This window comes from Triturus cristatus, chromosome 2_1 (genome assembly GCF_964204655.1).
Source record: "Triturus cristatus chromosome 2_1, aTriCri1.1, whole genome shotgun sequence".
Lineage (NCBI taxonomy): Eukaryota > Metazoa > Chordata > Amphibia > Caudata > Salamandridae > Triturus > Triturus cristatus.
The window spans coordinates 1,127,004,521-1,127,019,770 of record NC_140581.1 but is presented as its reverse complement, the minus strand read 5'-3'; the positions used below and the strand labels follow the sequence as shown (position 1 = coordinate 1,127,019,770).

The 15,250-nt window shown below is 42.7% G+C and overlaps 1 protein-coding gene across 8 annotated transcripts in view; it reads left to right on the top strand.

The window, feature by feature from the left end:
* Positions 1-15,250, top strand: part of PTPN13 (protein tyrosine phosphatase non-receptor type 13) — an 830,096-nt gene that overhangs the window by 362,253 nt on the left and 452,593 nt on the right. The window lies entirely within an intron of this gene.

Below are 15,250 nucleotides of genomic sequence, written 5' to 3'. Positions count from 1 at the left end.
CAGGGATGGGTGCGAGGCTTTCCCACAATCACGTGCAATCTCCATCAGTAATAAACCTATATGAAGGAAAGCCTCTTTGTATCTGTTGGCGTCAATTTCTACAGTGATGTTGAGTAGTGCAAGTTTGGGTTCTGTGGCAAGGGACCAACCCAGAATCTCACCCAATCTCCTGGGCCCCCACGCCCAACTTCGCCTGCAGGCAGTCTGATTTCTAAGGGGATTGGGATCTGACACCTCAAGATGAGCGATGTATGGATGCTGGACATGATGGAGTTGGAGATAGCAGGAAAACCGCTGCATATGTAGGTGGAAGGAGGTCCACTGCTGGTTAAAGGAGAGCATGTAGGTCCACATCATTACAACCCCAGTGCAGAGATACCGATTAGATCCCATCCCCAAAACCTCGCAAGAGCTGTAAGATCACCCAAAACTGAGTCCCCTTAGTTAATCACTTGCGCCAACCAATGTACCGAAGAGGCGCGCCACCCCCCAGAGTTCCAACATCCACCTTGTCTCCAGGGGAAGTGAGGGCAGCATGCAGCACCCATATAAATATTTTTAAAAAGTGCACTGCTCTTATCTCGGTTAGCAATGCAAGATCTGACTGTGGAGAATGAAGCCATACATCAATCACTGTAAGGTGCACAGCTCTACCCCAAATCGCCATCGAAGGAGACTTGTAACATATATTCAAAGCGATTCTAGAAGCCTCCCCATCAAAAAATAACCCAAATACGCATTGATGTAATATGTTTACAAAAGGCCTGAATAATCTTGTGGGGGTAGTGTTGCAGCTGACATAGATGGCACAGTAAAGACACCATTTTGAAGGTGGCACCTGACCCATAAAAGAAAGGGGCAGGGGGTATTTGTGGTTTTATTCAGCACACACCAGCACCGGGTGTCAAGGCTCTAGCCTGTATGGTAATATTTTAAGGTAATGCAGTACTCCAAGTATTAGGATGCTTGCTCTCCAAACACCAACCTTCTTGTTAATAGGAGCAGTAGTGGTCACATTATCAGGTTTTCTGATATTATAGCCGACCTTTGAGCAGAATCAAGGCACAATAAGGAGAGGAGTCTCAGAAGGAACGCAAAACGCGGCAAGAAGTATTTTAAAAAGTGGCAAACAGAGTACTCTGGTTTGTAATCCATTCTTTTAAATATACATGTGGATGTTTTTTCATTGTGTTTGCATTTCGTCCGTTGGACACTCAGCTAGACTTTGTAAGTAGAGGGTGACTTCTAGAAATCCAATACTTGTGTTTTCAGTTCTTTGTTTTACTCCAGTAGTTGGACTTAAATGGTCTCTCTCTCTCTCTCTCTCTCTGTTCCTAAAGTTTCCAAAAATTGTGTAAAAGTCAGCCTTGGTAGTTCCATTGGCCTTGGAGAACAGGAATTATACAGAGGAAGTTTGATGGTGGGGTGGTCTTGTAAAGACCAAGACCAAAACGAAGGGGATAAACCAACAAGAAATATGTTCAGCGTTATATGTGGTCGTCTCAAAACTTTGTAGGAAAGGTATAATTTTGTTGGAAATTTGTGGGCTTAGCCTTGTAGAACCTAGTCTGGGTCTTCTGATATCTGGAGTCATCCACCTGTGCCTCTCCTCACTCACCCAAGATGCACTCCTGGAAATGTGTGCCTCCAGCACGATGGTTTCCAAAGACATGCGTTGAGGAGAAGTTGTGTTCTAGGTTGTAAAACAGATTTAAAGGCTGGTGTCCAGTGCAGTCGGGCAGAGGTTGTCACATTATGCTAAAAAGCACCATATGAAAGAGGAATACTATATGTTTGGAGGATTAGAGTGTAATCTCACATACTACAGGAAACAGAGTTCCATGTAGTCAGGCAAAATGTACAGAAATCCAAGGGAATGGGGCAAAGAAGGGTGACAGCTTTTGTTGCTGACAAGGAAATTTGAATTTTGCTCATTGCATGCTTTTTTATAATACTACGTAAAACAAATCATCTGTCTTTTTATGTCTGAACATGATGATACTCAGTCTACCGACCTTGGAAAGATGGATTGCTGAGCCTGCTAATGCCAAAATATACATTTGTAACCTTGAGATGTGTTCTAGTCGCTGAGCCATTTTAGGAGCTTAGTTTTACCACTTAAATGTCTTACTGCTTAAATAACAACCTTCTCTATTGCAGAGGACTTCTTCCATTCGAATAGGTTATAATGACATCAGCCCTAAAACTTTACTTTCATCCACGGCTACTGCTATGCAAGAGTTTCACAATATTTTACTTTTGTAATTGAAGTATGCCTTCTGCAAAATTCCATTGTTTATATTAAGTTATTATTCCAAATATTTCTCTTTTGGTCAGTTTTTGCAAGCCAAGTTGTCTTGAAAAATTTCAGAGTAAAAGCCAAACTTTCGGAATAAATTGTAGATACAATCTGCACAGGATACATATAGATGGTTTTGTGCTTTGTATGCTAGGATTCTATCCTGACTTTAATTTGTATTTTTACATTTTATAAAATGTTCTTTTTTAAATATATGGGGATTTTATAATATGACGCAACAACATGTTGAACAGGAGGCTGGAATAAATACAAGATGAGGGTGATTGCATGTGGTAGAGTAAAGGAACCATGGATGAACATCAAGGGGTGATACCTACCTAATCCACATAAGGGTGCGGAAAAGCAAGTGGAATTTAGTAGGGGAGGTGGACTCTGGGAGCCCTTTGAGGAAAATAAGCTTAAATTACCTCTATGCTCTGCCTGAGTAGTTGTGTGGTTATGATGCAGCGTTTTCGGGGCCCACTTGTTTACCAGTGGTCCTCCAATGGAACTTTTAAACCTGACTGAGAGGTGATGAGAGTTTGTCTTTGCATTCAATCAAATTTCAATAACAGTGCAACTAATTTGGCTACACAATGAGGACCAGGAATCGGTAGCCAAGTTCAAGAAGGTTTATTACAAATTCATAATCAAGGTCAAATACACCACTCTTAAACAAAATGCTGTAAAGGTACAGAATAACAACTGGAAGTCCCAGCCTCCTGAAGAAATTTAGGCAGACTAGTATTAAACAAAAAAAAACAGTTCAGTGAATGAGATACAGGAAAGTAGCAATAATATCTGGTGCTCAGAAAATAATCTAAGACTCTCTTGCCTATAGATTAGTAATCTAGAATTTTAAAGTCAGAGGATGCTTAGGTAATTAAGAATTTGCAATCAGGGAATTTCCATGAAGGAAATCAGAACAGGACAAAATAAAATCAAGTAGGAAAGTTTTAGCATCTCAGAAGCGCGGGCAAGAGTCTTCTATGGGTCAGGAATAAGCATTAGTCTAAGCCACTTCCTAGGAAAGAATCAAAAGGAAAGCATTGAGGTCTAAACCTCTCAAGGTCCATTCAGGTGGTGGGTTATTGAGGAAAGGTGTCTACAAGGAATCTGTAAGAGAGATCTGCATAGGGGTTCTGCATGAAATCAGGAAAGAAGTTGGCCAGGAAGTTGGAAAGCAATCTGAAGGGGTCTAAAAGGATTTCTGAAGTCCTATGAGGTGAAAAGTATTATTAAATCACACAAAGCCCACTAGATAACATCCCCTTAGTCACACCATCAGGGTGCTATTGTCTTGTTTCCAGACTGCAACAGCGATAGATTATCCCACACTGAAGATGGGATCCCACACTGAACATGGGAACAGCATCTCTTTCTCACACACGTGACTCAGACTCAATATGCCTTTCAGTTGACACTGTGTTTCTCCGTGAACCTTTTTCAAGGTCTTCTTCTCAGGCTCTTTCCCCTATCTCAAGTACAGTAATGTATCTATACTAAACTAGCAATGCATGTGAATACCTACAAGAAATGTTACGTTAGCAGAAAATGGAAAACAGTATTTTATGAAAGGCAGCATAGTAAAATACAGGCCTATATTGTGAGGGCAATTTTACGTTAATTCAATAGTGCACGTTTATTATGCATGTGCATATTTAAACACAAACGAATATCAGTTTAAATACATGTTATTAAATTCATAATGTGTGGCATACAGTGAATCTAAGTTTCAATACATATTATTAAATTCATATTATGTGTGGCATACAGCAAAGCTTAATTTTAATCAAGTGTTAATTTTGGATAAGAACTACATTAAATGCGTATATGTGTATCATCAGTACACACATTACATCAACGTTGTTTCAAGTAAGAACACATTCTACATGTATGAGGATGGTTTTAATCTAGTTTTCAAGTCATAATGTGTTAATCATAGTAATTATGTGTTAATCATACGTGATAGCACGGTCAATCGAATTTCACCTTCAGAGTAAGTGCATTATCTATTAACTAAGGATGGTTTTATTTCCTCAACACTTCATTGAAGCGTCTTAATTAGCATGGTTAAACACACACTTGTGAGAAATGTATCTAATTCTACAATAAATGCACTCTTTAATAATAATAATGTTGAGTGAAATACTTTCATTAATCATTGAATCAAGTAAGATAAATGTGCTAAGTGCATGTTCATGTCATGTATCTATTAACATGTTCTGTCGTAATTTGTGAGGTGTAAGGAGTGGGCAACTTTGCGATGCACCAGTTATATTGCTGTGAGATATTGTTGGATGATTGGAGGGTCTTTGCTTTCTTCCTGATGCTGGAGGGCTCCACATGTATATTGGATGGAATAGAGATCATAACCTTGGTATATAGCATGCCATGGATTGATGTCTGGTCTTATCTTTGTTGCGTTTCCTGGTTTCCGGGCAATGGTCTTGTGCACCTGTCTGGGGTTTTTGACCATAGAGGCCAGGAGTTGGGGAGCGCCAAGATTGACTGCTTGTTCGTTGATGCAGCAGGTCTTAAGTGAGGCAGGTAGGCAGGCAAGGTATCCAGTGAAGTTCACTGAGTGATTCGGTCAAGTTTCTGCAATCTTTTGTATTGTGCCACTGCATAATGAGTAAGAGATACTAGCGAGCATTGGATTGCCTTCTTGTGGTGTGATAGGTCTAAGGCCTGGACAGTGCTTAATTTGTAAAAAGGTAAGTGCCAGGGCCCATCTCAGGCGGTCACTGCATCTTGCACCACCCATTGCCCGGGACAGTGCTGCCAATGACAGTAGCAGCACAACTACTAATGACCACACTCCTACAAGTGTGAGGATTCAGCCTATTCCAGCTACCCAAAGGAAAAAGAATGGTGTCCGCGGCAGGTAATATTAATTTTTAATATATATTGAATAATTAAACAACTGGTGTGCTCATCTAAAAAAATCAGGCAGCAGCGCCACCATGTGGCAAACTGTCATTAGAGCTGGTGCTAAGAATTAAGTGCCGCATCCGAGCACCGGAAACCACCAGCTCAAATTAAGCACTGACGTCTGGACAACTTTTCCTCAATCATCTCCGGGAAGAAATGGCTTCATATTGCGAAGCAGTGGTAGTTGATATCTGGCAGTGTTCGTTTTACTTGCGCTGTATTTTGATGTTGTGGACTGCTTTAATTTGGAAGCTCAGGGATTTTGTGCTGTTAACGACTTTTGGTTTAAAGCCATCTGTGGCCATTTTTTTTTTATTATCTCGGGAAAATTGGGATGCTCGATGTCCTGGAATATAAATACAAACTACTTTAAAGCAGGCATGGGTCATCCAACATTGAAGCTGTTGAACCCACTGCATTATACGACGGGTTAAAAAAAATCTTTGCAGGCTTTTAAACCTGTACCAATATTATCCCACACTTCAGTATCAGTTCATTTAAGCCGATGCAGAGATATAACAATAAGGTTCCTGGAATCAATGGTGCGCCAGTGGAGCTGATATACGCACAGGGAAGATCCCGCCAAATGCAGTTGGCCAACACAGGCATCTGCCTAAAAGATACACAATGAACTGATCAGCAAATGCATTGGCAGCTTTGGATTCTTGATAATGGTGGCTCCAAGTTTCCACCAGAGTACCCAACACATGGGGAGCACTGCTTGCATGTTGTGAGTTGGTTGTGTGTAATCTGGGCTCGCCCAGAAACATATATACATAGAAGGGCAGCAATGGGCCGAACATCTACAAAAGCGGTAGTGCTGTTTGCACAGGGAGGGATCTTTCGCTTATGCTGCATAAGGTAGATCTTCGATATGTAGATTATATTTTATAGCTTGTTTATAAAATTGTTTCGGTGTGTAACATGGTTCAAATGAAGAGCAAAAAAACTTTGTGCAGCAGATTGACTAGTCTGCAGGACAGGGTAACCCTTACAGCTACAAACTGTAAATTGCACATGTTTTATCAAATAAATTGATCTGATGATCGCTTTGTGTACATTGACATGTTTTAGTTTGGACCACAAGGTGATGTTCTCTAGGGAACTGGTGCTTTAGTAGTTGGCCATCTCAGTTTAAGTGTAAGATGCTGTTCTTTCATTTGCACAAAGGGTGTGCGCGTCCCCTTCCTGTGCCCCCAGGGCACTTTGCTATTACAGAAGGCATGACATATGCTTGTGTGGCATCTTCTGTTCTACAGATCATGCCAGTGCACGTGTAGTGCAGGTGAACATACATTGCTGGTGCAGTTCTAGTGGTGCGTTCTCTCACTTGAATGGAGAAACACTTTGCCTCTGCGCGTGGACCATATCGCCAGCACGGGTAGAGGCAATGGAGCTGTTGAGAGGTGCATTAACTGTGTGCCACACAGTTAGTGTGACCCTGCAAGGTGGGACAGGGGTCCCATGGACCCCAGGAATCCCCCCTGCAGGCGGGTGCCTTGACTCACTGCACCCTTCTACAGGGGTGTCTCTGACCCTCTTTCAAAAGCAGCCCAGGTGCTGCCGGCACTATGAAAGGCGGATCAGCTGCTTCGGGCAGCCGGTCTGCCTTTACTGATGCGCTGGCCCCAAGGCGCCTGCCTTGATGGTAGAGCATCAGCTCTAATAAGGCGTACCGTCCTTTTGTGCACCCAGCATACCTAGTTAAAGTTGTGCTGTGGACAGTGAGCCATGGGTACAATAAAGCCCCTGGGGTCTTCCAGTGTGCTCTTCTTTGGCATACTGCCTGTGCATATTGTGATGGATGGACAGTGCACACTCCACTGCCTTGAGGCTCGGCGTCTAAAGTCAGGCCAGGGGGGATCTTGCACTTCTGACAAGGTTACTATCCAAGCCAGCCGTCAGGAGTCCAGCATTCCCTTCTTTGGGGCCAAGCCACTAGCAATGGCGAGTTGAACCAGTGCTTTCAGCCACTTGTGGGCGACGTACAGTGATCGTTTTGCCACTAGTCAGCCGTGAAATATTCTCGGTCAGACTCCCATTCCACCCAGCTAGATCGGCCGCCTTTTTCCTGTAGGTCTGTCATGTGTCATTGGGAATTCGGACCAGTGAAATCCACTGGTGAGTAGGGCACCATGGCATGTATCCCATATCAGGCAGGATATGACGTAGTATAATGATTACACTCTGAAGCTGGGAGAGCAAACTCTAGAAAGCATCTGGGTTGGTTGACCTTCTAGGATTGGGATCTAAAGTAAACACATACCTTAAAATATTTCTGGGTGATGGGTAAGAGGGGAGGTGGGGAGATGGCACAATAGGAAACAAGTTTGTTTCCTGAAACGCATGCATTAGAGCTATTCAGGTTTACTGTAATTTATTAGCATAGCAGGATTTTCCAGAAATGACTCATCCTTGGCAGTTAAATTATTAGGTTTCTGTGGCAAGCGGCAAAGATTATTGTCCATTGATGCAACCACACCTCTGAAAATGCAGTGTTGTTTGGCTTAAAGTGTTCAAACCTGTTTATTTGCGCCTGTTAAAAGCTATATATTATTTTGAGGTAACTACAATGGGAGGATACATCAGAAACACCTGTCCTACGTGGTGGATGTCTTTAGCATCAGGCTGACCCACCCCCCCAAAAAATAAATGCTATGGATGATCCCATGTGGAAACGTGGTTACCCTGTTCTTTGGAAGTGTCATTCTGAAGAAAGTATGTTCATAAAGATAAAACAAAAATCAAATTCTAGAAAACTTCACAAAAACAGAATAGAATTTCTATAATAATGACTGCTTAAAAGCAAATGGTTTTGAATCAATGGACAGACATTTAAATAAACATAAATAAGATATGTTGAGTTGTTAACTGGTTCCCATGTTTAAATCAGATGTTGCCATTGATAACTACATATGATAAAAACGCAGCAGCTGTATTAATGGACTTTCAAAGGACTTAAACAGGGAGAGACATGCATGTCCAGCATACAGCACGCTGGGCACGACTTAGGTGAACATAGTGTATTGTAAAACATAACTTCCCTGTTTGGCAAGATACTGAATCTTGTTTGGTTTCTCTTATAAAAGCAAAAGTGATTCCCACTGTACTTATTCACTGCCATATTCCCTTCTTTCTTGTGCTGGTAGTTTTTTTTGGTCTGACTTGAGAGCCCTACAGTCTACAAATTGTATTGTTTCCAATTCTTTATACATAGACATTTTTGGCTCCACTCAGATCAGTATTACAGCTATTTGCTGTATCATTCTGCCTTCCAGGATGTGCTTACACTGGAATGCATGAGGGGCCATTTACACCTGAAAAGTAAACTTGCTCATCATGCTGTTTGTCACATTCACTTCTTTACTTTTTGCGTGAAATTTATACAGAAAGGCTGCTGCTTTTGTCGCCATCATCGGCAAAGCCAGCAGGACAGACTTTAATGTCATAAACAGTATTTATGTTTGCAACGCATGTGAACAGCATTTGTGTGAACGCCTGCGTTTACATGCATTGACACATCAGAGCCAGACTAATGAGATTTCCAATGCTTGTTTCTTTTATGTTGGCCTCCTTTTTAGGTTGATACCACCAGACAGCACAAGATGTCTGGTTGTGAAGGACCTGTTGTGGGCTTAACAAGAATTGACAAGGGTTTACAGTCCACCTGTTGCTTACCTCTGGTTGGCTTCTTAACACTCATTTGATTGTTTCCTATTCAGTGGCTTTCCTTCTCCCAGCTTGTCCATCTTGTGTTTGTCACTCCCCCCGGAGCATATCCTCTTTACAATCTCTCTGACTGGCTGGCCTCTGTTCTTCCACTGCTAACTTTTTGGGAACTCCTTTATTTTTGCTCAACAACTCCATGAGAGTGGATGTGTTTTCCTGCTCTTTATGCCATGTCTTTATGCCTTCTTTTTATTCGTGTTTACTTTTGGCAATGCTGCACATCATGTTGGCGATGTTGTACTGAATTGTCAAAAGGCATTTTCAAAGTCAAAAAGTCTACGAGGTGAGACTTATTGGCTTTGCCGGTGTTTGGTTTCCGTACCGATGAATTTTAGTCTTCTTAATTTATGTAATGTAGCAACCCCTTATAGTTGCTTCTCGTAACTTTTGAGGATATCATGCCTAATATTTTCTTCACTTTTTTAGTTTTTTTCTTACATTGTGAAGAAAGCTTTCCTTGTGCTGCAGTTTTTGCCTTCGGTAGGTGGTGTTTGCAGAGTGGCATGCTCTGTGTGTTTGCTGCCATCTAGCTGTCCACAAGAGGAAGCAATTAACGGGTCTTTATTTCCATGACAGTCAAAGATAAGAAGGTACCATTTCTTGCATCCCCACCCATCATGCCACCCAACAAAGTACTTTGTTTCAGACAAAAATAACTTTTCATGTATTCATTTTTGTACTTATGTTTTTTTATTGGGGAGAGAAAGATTTGCGATGGGTGCTTTGCAAGCTAGAAACTGCTTAAGTTGGCATGTACATTTAATTGTAAAATACTGCATGATTCTGCGGCATAGGAGCATGACTATGCACCAGTATATAACACCCAACTTGTGCCTCCACTAAGTTATTTTGTGTTTAGTCCACTCGTCATCTTGCGTTTCAGTTTACAGCATTGTGTTACCAATTCACTTTTCTGACTGTCGCTTAGATAGTTATATACTTAGTTATCGCCATATAGACTCATTAACAGTATTCTTTGTTTTTTGTCATTGTTTATGTATTTATTTAGCGATTTCTTCCAGAAGTTTGAGAAGCACTAGCTTTGGTGGCTTGGCTGGGTTCCATTGCTTGAGGAGTGGTTTGTGTCACCAGGGAGGATTTGTCAGGGTGCTTCTGTTGGGGTCCATGAGGAGCAGTCCTCCTGTTTAATGTGGAGTACATTGGATCAAATAGTTGGAATTGGGTGAATGTGTTGTACGACCTTGTATTGCAGGGTCTTGTGCCCTATATATGTGGACGAGTACCTAGAGTATCCATTTATTTCTTTATATTATCGCTGTACTGTGAAGTACTTGCACTTATCCATTTCTTCCACTGAAACCAAATCAATCTTCTTTTAGCATACTCTTGAAATATAATTAGTTTCGAATACAATTGCCTGTTTAGAACCTAGTAAGCCTTTTTACAACTATTTTACAGAAGCGAGGTGTCCCTTTCTGGCAATTCTTTGTGCAGTATTTAACCAGGAACATACCTGATCAGTGTGAAGCAAGAACTGTTTCAATCCAATACAATTGTATCATCTGTAATGAATAACATCTGTATATATTTATGAGCTAATTTTGACTGAGACCTTCTAACATTACATAGAAGCATTATAGAGGGTATTTGGATGGATATGCTCCCTGTGAATCCAGGATTTTCTCACTTCTCCCAGCATTTTGTCATTTGTGCTAACTGGGATGATACAAACACTCACAACAATATGACATACAGCTCTAGCCTGCTCTTCCCTCTCCAGATAGGCTCCTTGTCCAGGCGATGTTTTCTTCTAAATAGAACCCTGACTCGTTCCTCCTTCTCTGGACTAAGAGCCCAAGAGGATTGAGGCAATATGGAAGAAGGTTTCTCTTTGAGAGCCTTGTCCTTTGTTTTACTAATGCAACTTGCCTACTATCTGTTTACTCCCAAGCCCTATGGGAGATGGCATATCTGGTCGTCCCACACTTCCCAGAACATCTTTTCCACTGTTTTGAAGAAGTTGTTTGTGGTGGGCAAGACACAGCAAAGCAGATCCCACACTCTGGCCTGGAGACTGTAGGTAAAGTGGTGGAGTCCATGGGCGGTTCCTTAGCTATGTGCTGCCATGCGTCCCACTGGCTTATAGACATACCCTTCGATGAATCTTGCTTCTTTGGCGGGAAAGCCAATTCAGCACAGGAGCACTTCAAGCTAGGTCAGGCTATGGGTCCTTGCTTTAGGCTCAACCTCCTGCTCACCGTTTCTATCAGCAGTACTGAAGGTTCAGGGGATATTCTCAGGCAGGGGCAGCAACCCTCATAGCTAATGCAGCAACCTAAATAGTCCCTTTAGAGCTACATCCTTCCTTGATGAGGCATGTTCAGCCTGTAGGGAGAAAAGTGTCCTTCCATTTACTACCCTGGCAGTCCATTACCATAGACTGTTGGTTCCTTCAGATTGTCGAGCACGTCTATTTCCTTCCCTTCTAGAAAGTGCCACCTCTCATTCTCCCTGTTAAAAAGGAAGACCGTGCCTGCACTGCGAATCAGAAGGTTCGTGCTCTGTTGATTGACGGGGAATCTGATTTGGCCCTAGAAAATGAGAGTGAGCAAGGATGCTACTGCAGTTATTTTCTTGTTTACAAGAAAGATTGAAACCTCCATCCTATTCTGGGCCTCTGCGTTATGAATGCCTTCCTGTGGGAGGAGAAGTTCAAAATGTTTTCTCTCACACAGGTTCTTCTGGCACTGGAGCTGAAAGACTGGATGATGTGACTTGATTTTCAGGACTTGTATATTAACTTTCTGATCCTGTAGCCACACAGGAAACCTACATTTCAGGATGAACTCAACTTACTATCAGTTACTGGTCCTCCTGTTTGGATTGACATCATCCCCCCAATCCTTCACAAAGGTGAATTCTGTGGTCGTGGAGCATCCTTGTAGGTCATGGATTTCTGAATTCCTGTTCCTCCACCACTGGTTACTGAAGGTGGAAACGCAGCAGCTGGTGTCAGACCACTTGCTGGCCATGTTCTCCCTGCTGTTCGATCGTCGCTTTATATTGGGTCAGGGCTGAACCCAGTCTCCCTCAAGGCCTTTCCACCTTGCAAGCATGCTTGTGGCATTCAGGTCTTGATGCTGATGTTTCAGGAGGGAGCTCTTCTACTAGCCTTAAGAGTGCTGCACCTTTGGACCTGCTCGCCTCATGCATCTTGCTAGTTCCCCATGCTCGGTCACACCTGCAAGCACTCTAGTGGTGCCTTTGATTCTAGTGGACCCAACACTTGGGAGTTCGTCGCTGGAAGCAGCTCAAGACCTGCACTGGTGTGTGGAGACGGACAACCTTAAATGTGGAATGCACTTCTGCCCTTCATCTGTTGCCATGGCAGTGAACGATTCCTCTTCCTCTCTTTTGGAGGGCAGTCATCTCTGTGCTTTGGACATCAGAGGGCTGTTGTCTCCAACAGACCAGATGTTTTACATAAATCTGCTTACGCTTTGTCCAGTCTGCTTGGTCCCCAAGGTGCTCCTGTCCTCCATTATTGGTCATCAATTCAGTTTCTTAAAGACTATACAATTGATTGGAATGGTGTACTGCAACGTCTATGGTGATGTGGGAAGTGAAGAAACTGTGGTCTTGGGCTCAGGTTCACAATATTTTGCTAGTCGTGAACTACATGGCAATCTCCTTGAATGTTTATGCAGGCAATTTCAGTTGGTGTCATCTTGTCAGTCACCAGTGGCGTCTTCACCCGGAGGTGGTTCAGTCTCTTTTCCCACTCTGAGTACTCTGATGGACATCTTTGCCACTCCCAAGAACACACAATGCCCTCAGTTCTGCACCCTACAGTTTCTGCTGCAGGGAGCCCTTGGACACATGTTCACTCTAATGTGGAACTTCTTTCTCTGCTACATGTCTCTCATAGCTCTGAGTCCCTGGTTTCAGAGGAAATTGCATCCGGACTATATGCAGATCACCTTAATCACACAGGTCTGGCCACGCAGCGTGTAGTACCCAAACCTGCTGAATCTGTTGCAGTGCCGTCCTCCTCTGTTTCCGCTCAGGACATTGCATTAAGGGAGGAATGTCCCAGACTCTAAACCCCAGAGCTTCCATCTTCATTCCTGGAGACTAAGCGGTGCATTCTGAGTTACTCTAATCTTCCTGGTGAGGTGATGGATGTGATTTTGTCAGTCAGCCTGCCCTCTAACACTTCAGTTTACTTTGGGCATTGGTCCTGTTTTATCTCTTGGTGCGCCAAGGGGAAGTTGTCCCCCTCAAGCTATGCTTATCTGATTGTTGCGCTTTGTGATTTCCTTGCCTGCCATGTCTTTCCTGTGCCTACCAAATCAGCTGTCTCTTTAAAAATCTCTTAGTGTCATGCACTTCCTGAAGGGATGAATCAGTTTGTTTCCTCCATATCCTTTTATTATGCCTCTGTAGAACCTTTAATAGTTGTTCTTTGAGGCTACGTTCCTTAAAGACTGTGTTTTACTTTGACCCTGCCTACAAGTGAGTCTGTTTGTCTCCTTGTACCACTTTTATTCCAGACAAACACGTCCTTAGGACTAAGGCTTCTTTCCTCAGGCAGGTGGACACCCCTTTTCTCGTGGTTCTGTGCATCCTTTTCTCAACTTTCTACCTGTCCCTTCATCCCACCATACTGCACTCCAAGATCCTTGCAGGGCCCTCAGCTTTATATTTCCAGGACCCGCGAGTACTGGATCGATCAGTTTTTCCTTGGGATTTGGATTACTGGCTGGTCTTCTTGCATGTCCGAAATTTTGTTGCATCATTAATGAACTGTGTGGCCAACCAGCACGACCCGCTTTGATCTTGAGCTGTAAAGTATCTTAGTTGGGGTTATCAGTGGCCTTTTATATCGGCGTTTCCCCGTTATACTGTTATTATTTATTTTGTGAGGAGTGGTAGCAGAATATCTTTTGCCAAAAATTCTGTGTCCTGAAAATTGGGAACAACAAATCACCTTACTGGAGTTAATAGAAAATGTACCCTTATTAGGACAATACTTTTGTGAGTTATATTTAGGCCACAATATTTATGTCCAACAATATTTTTGTTAACAATATTCTATCATACAACCACGTTTTGGGTGGTCCCTGTGCTTTTCAGTGTGGCCGACCATTTAGTAGGAGAGTTGCTAGATTCCCTCAAAGGGCAGTACACTGTTGGTGGGATAGCACCACCACCTCGCAAAAGGCCTGTTGATCTCTGAAAGGGAGTGCAGGGTGTCTGCCCTTTCAAAGAGAACTTCTGTTTTAAATTGACATCAGCATTTTTCAAGTTGGGCATCCACAGATGCATAGCAGCTATACATTTAGTAGAGCAGTTTGTGTGCGCTTCTCAGCCACCCTTCTTTCACACTTCACTTCCAGCCAGTCAGAGCCGGGCTGTTATGATTTCTTTAAGGCAGTATCTCCATTTCTCGTCAGGGCTGATGCTCTTTTGAAAGGACAGCCCTGCGCTTCTCAGTACTTCTGGAAGCCCAGTACAGTATTTCAAAGCATGATTGTCATGGACCAGTGCCGCCCCTCCATAGCAGAAATGCTCCATAGCAGGGATGCTCCATAGCAGGAAACTCCATAGCAGGGATGCTCCATTGTAGGAAAACTCCTTAGCTGGGATGCTCCATAGCAGGACATCTCCTTTGGAATAAGTAGCAGAGGACCTGCACTGCTGAGGAGAACTGAACTGTTATGTGAGAGGTTCTCAGCAGTGCTGCTGTATCAACATCAGGGCTTCATATTCTGGTGACCAGCACTGGTCTACCTCAATGGGGACAACATGAAATATTACTGACTGGCTAACATGCATTTATTGGGACAGTGCTGAAGTATATTAGATGGCTGCTATGATTTGAAGGGGCACTCATGGACGCCCTAAGTGAAATTTGCATTTAAAAAAATGGCACATTTCATGTTATCTCAAGTTTGTAAGGTATGTCTTCCCACCTCCCCTCCAGGGTCGGACTGATTCAGAAAATAAAAGTGGACCCTATTAGTAAATTAGATAGTTAAGAAGTCCAAATTGGAAAATCTTAGAACTTGTAACGACACGCTGTATAAGTGTTTTGCAAGTTATGGAAGAATGTACAAATTTTTAGCTTGCTTCAGGCAATGTTTGTTTTAATATCAGAGAAATAAACAGTACATTTCGCCCCTTAAAACAGGTCCACAAAAAGCCATAAAACTGTCCCACACACATTGACCTGTCAGACCACTGCCTGATTGCCCTATAGGTCAGCCCATCCCTGGTGCCCACTTGTAAACCATGTATAACTACGTGCGATCCAGTTTGCTCTCC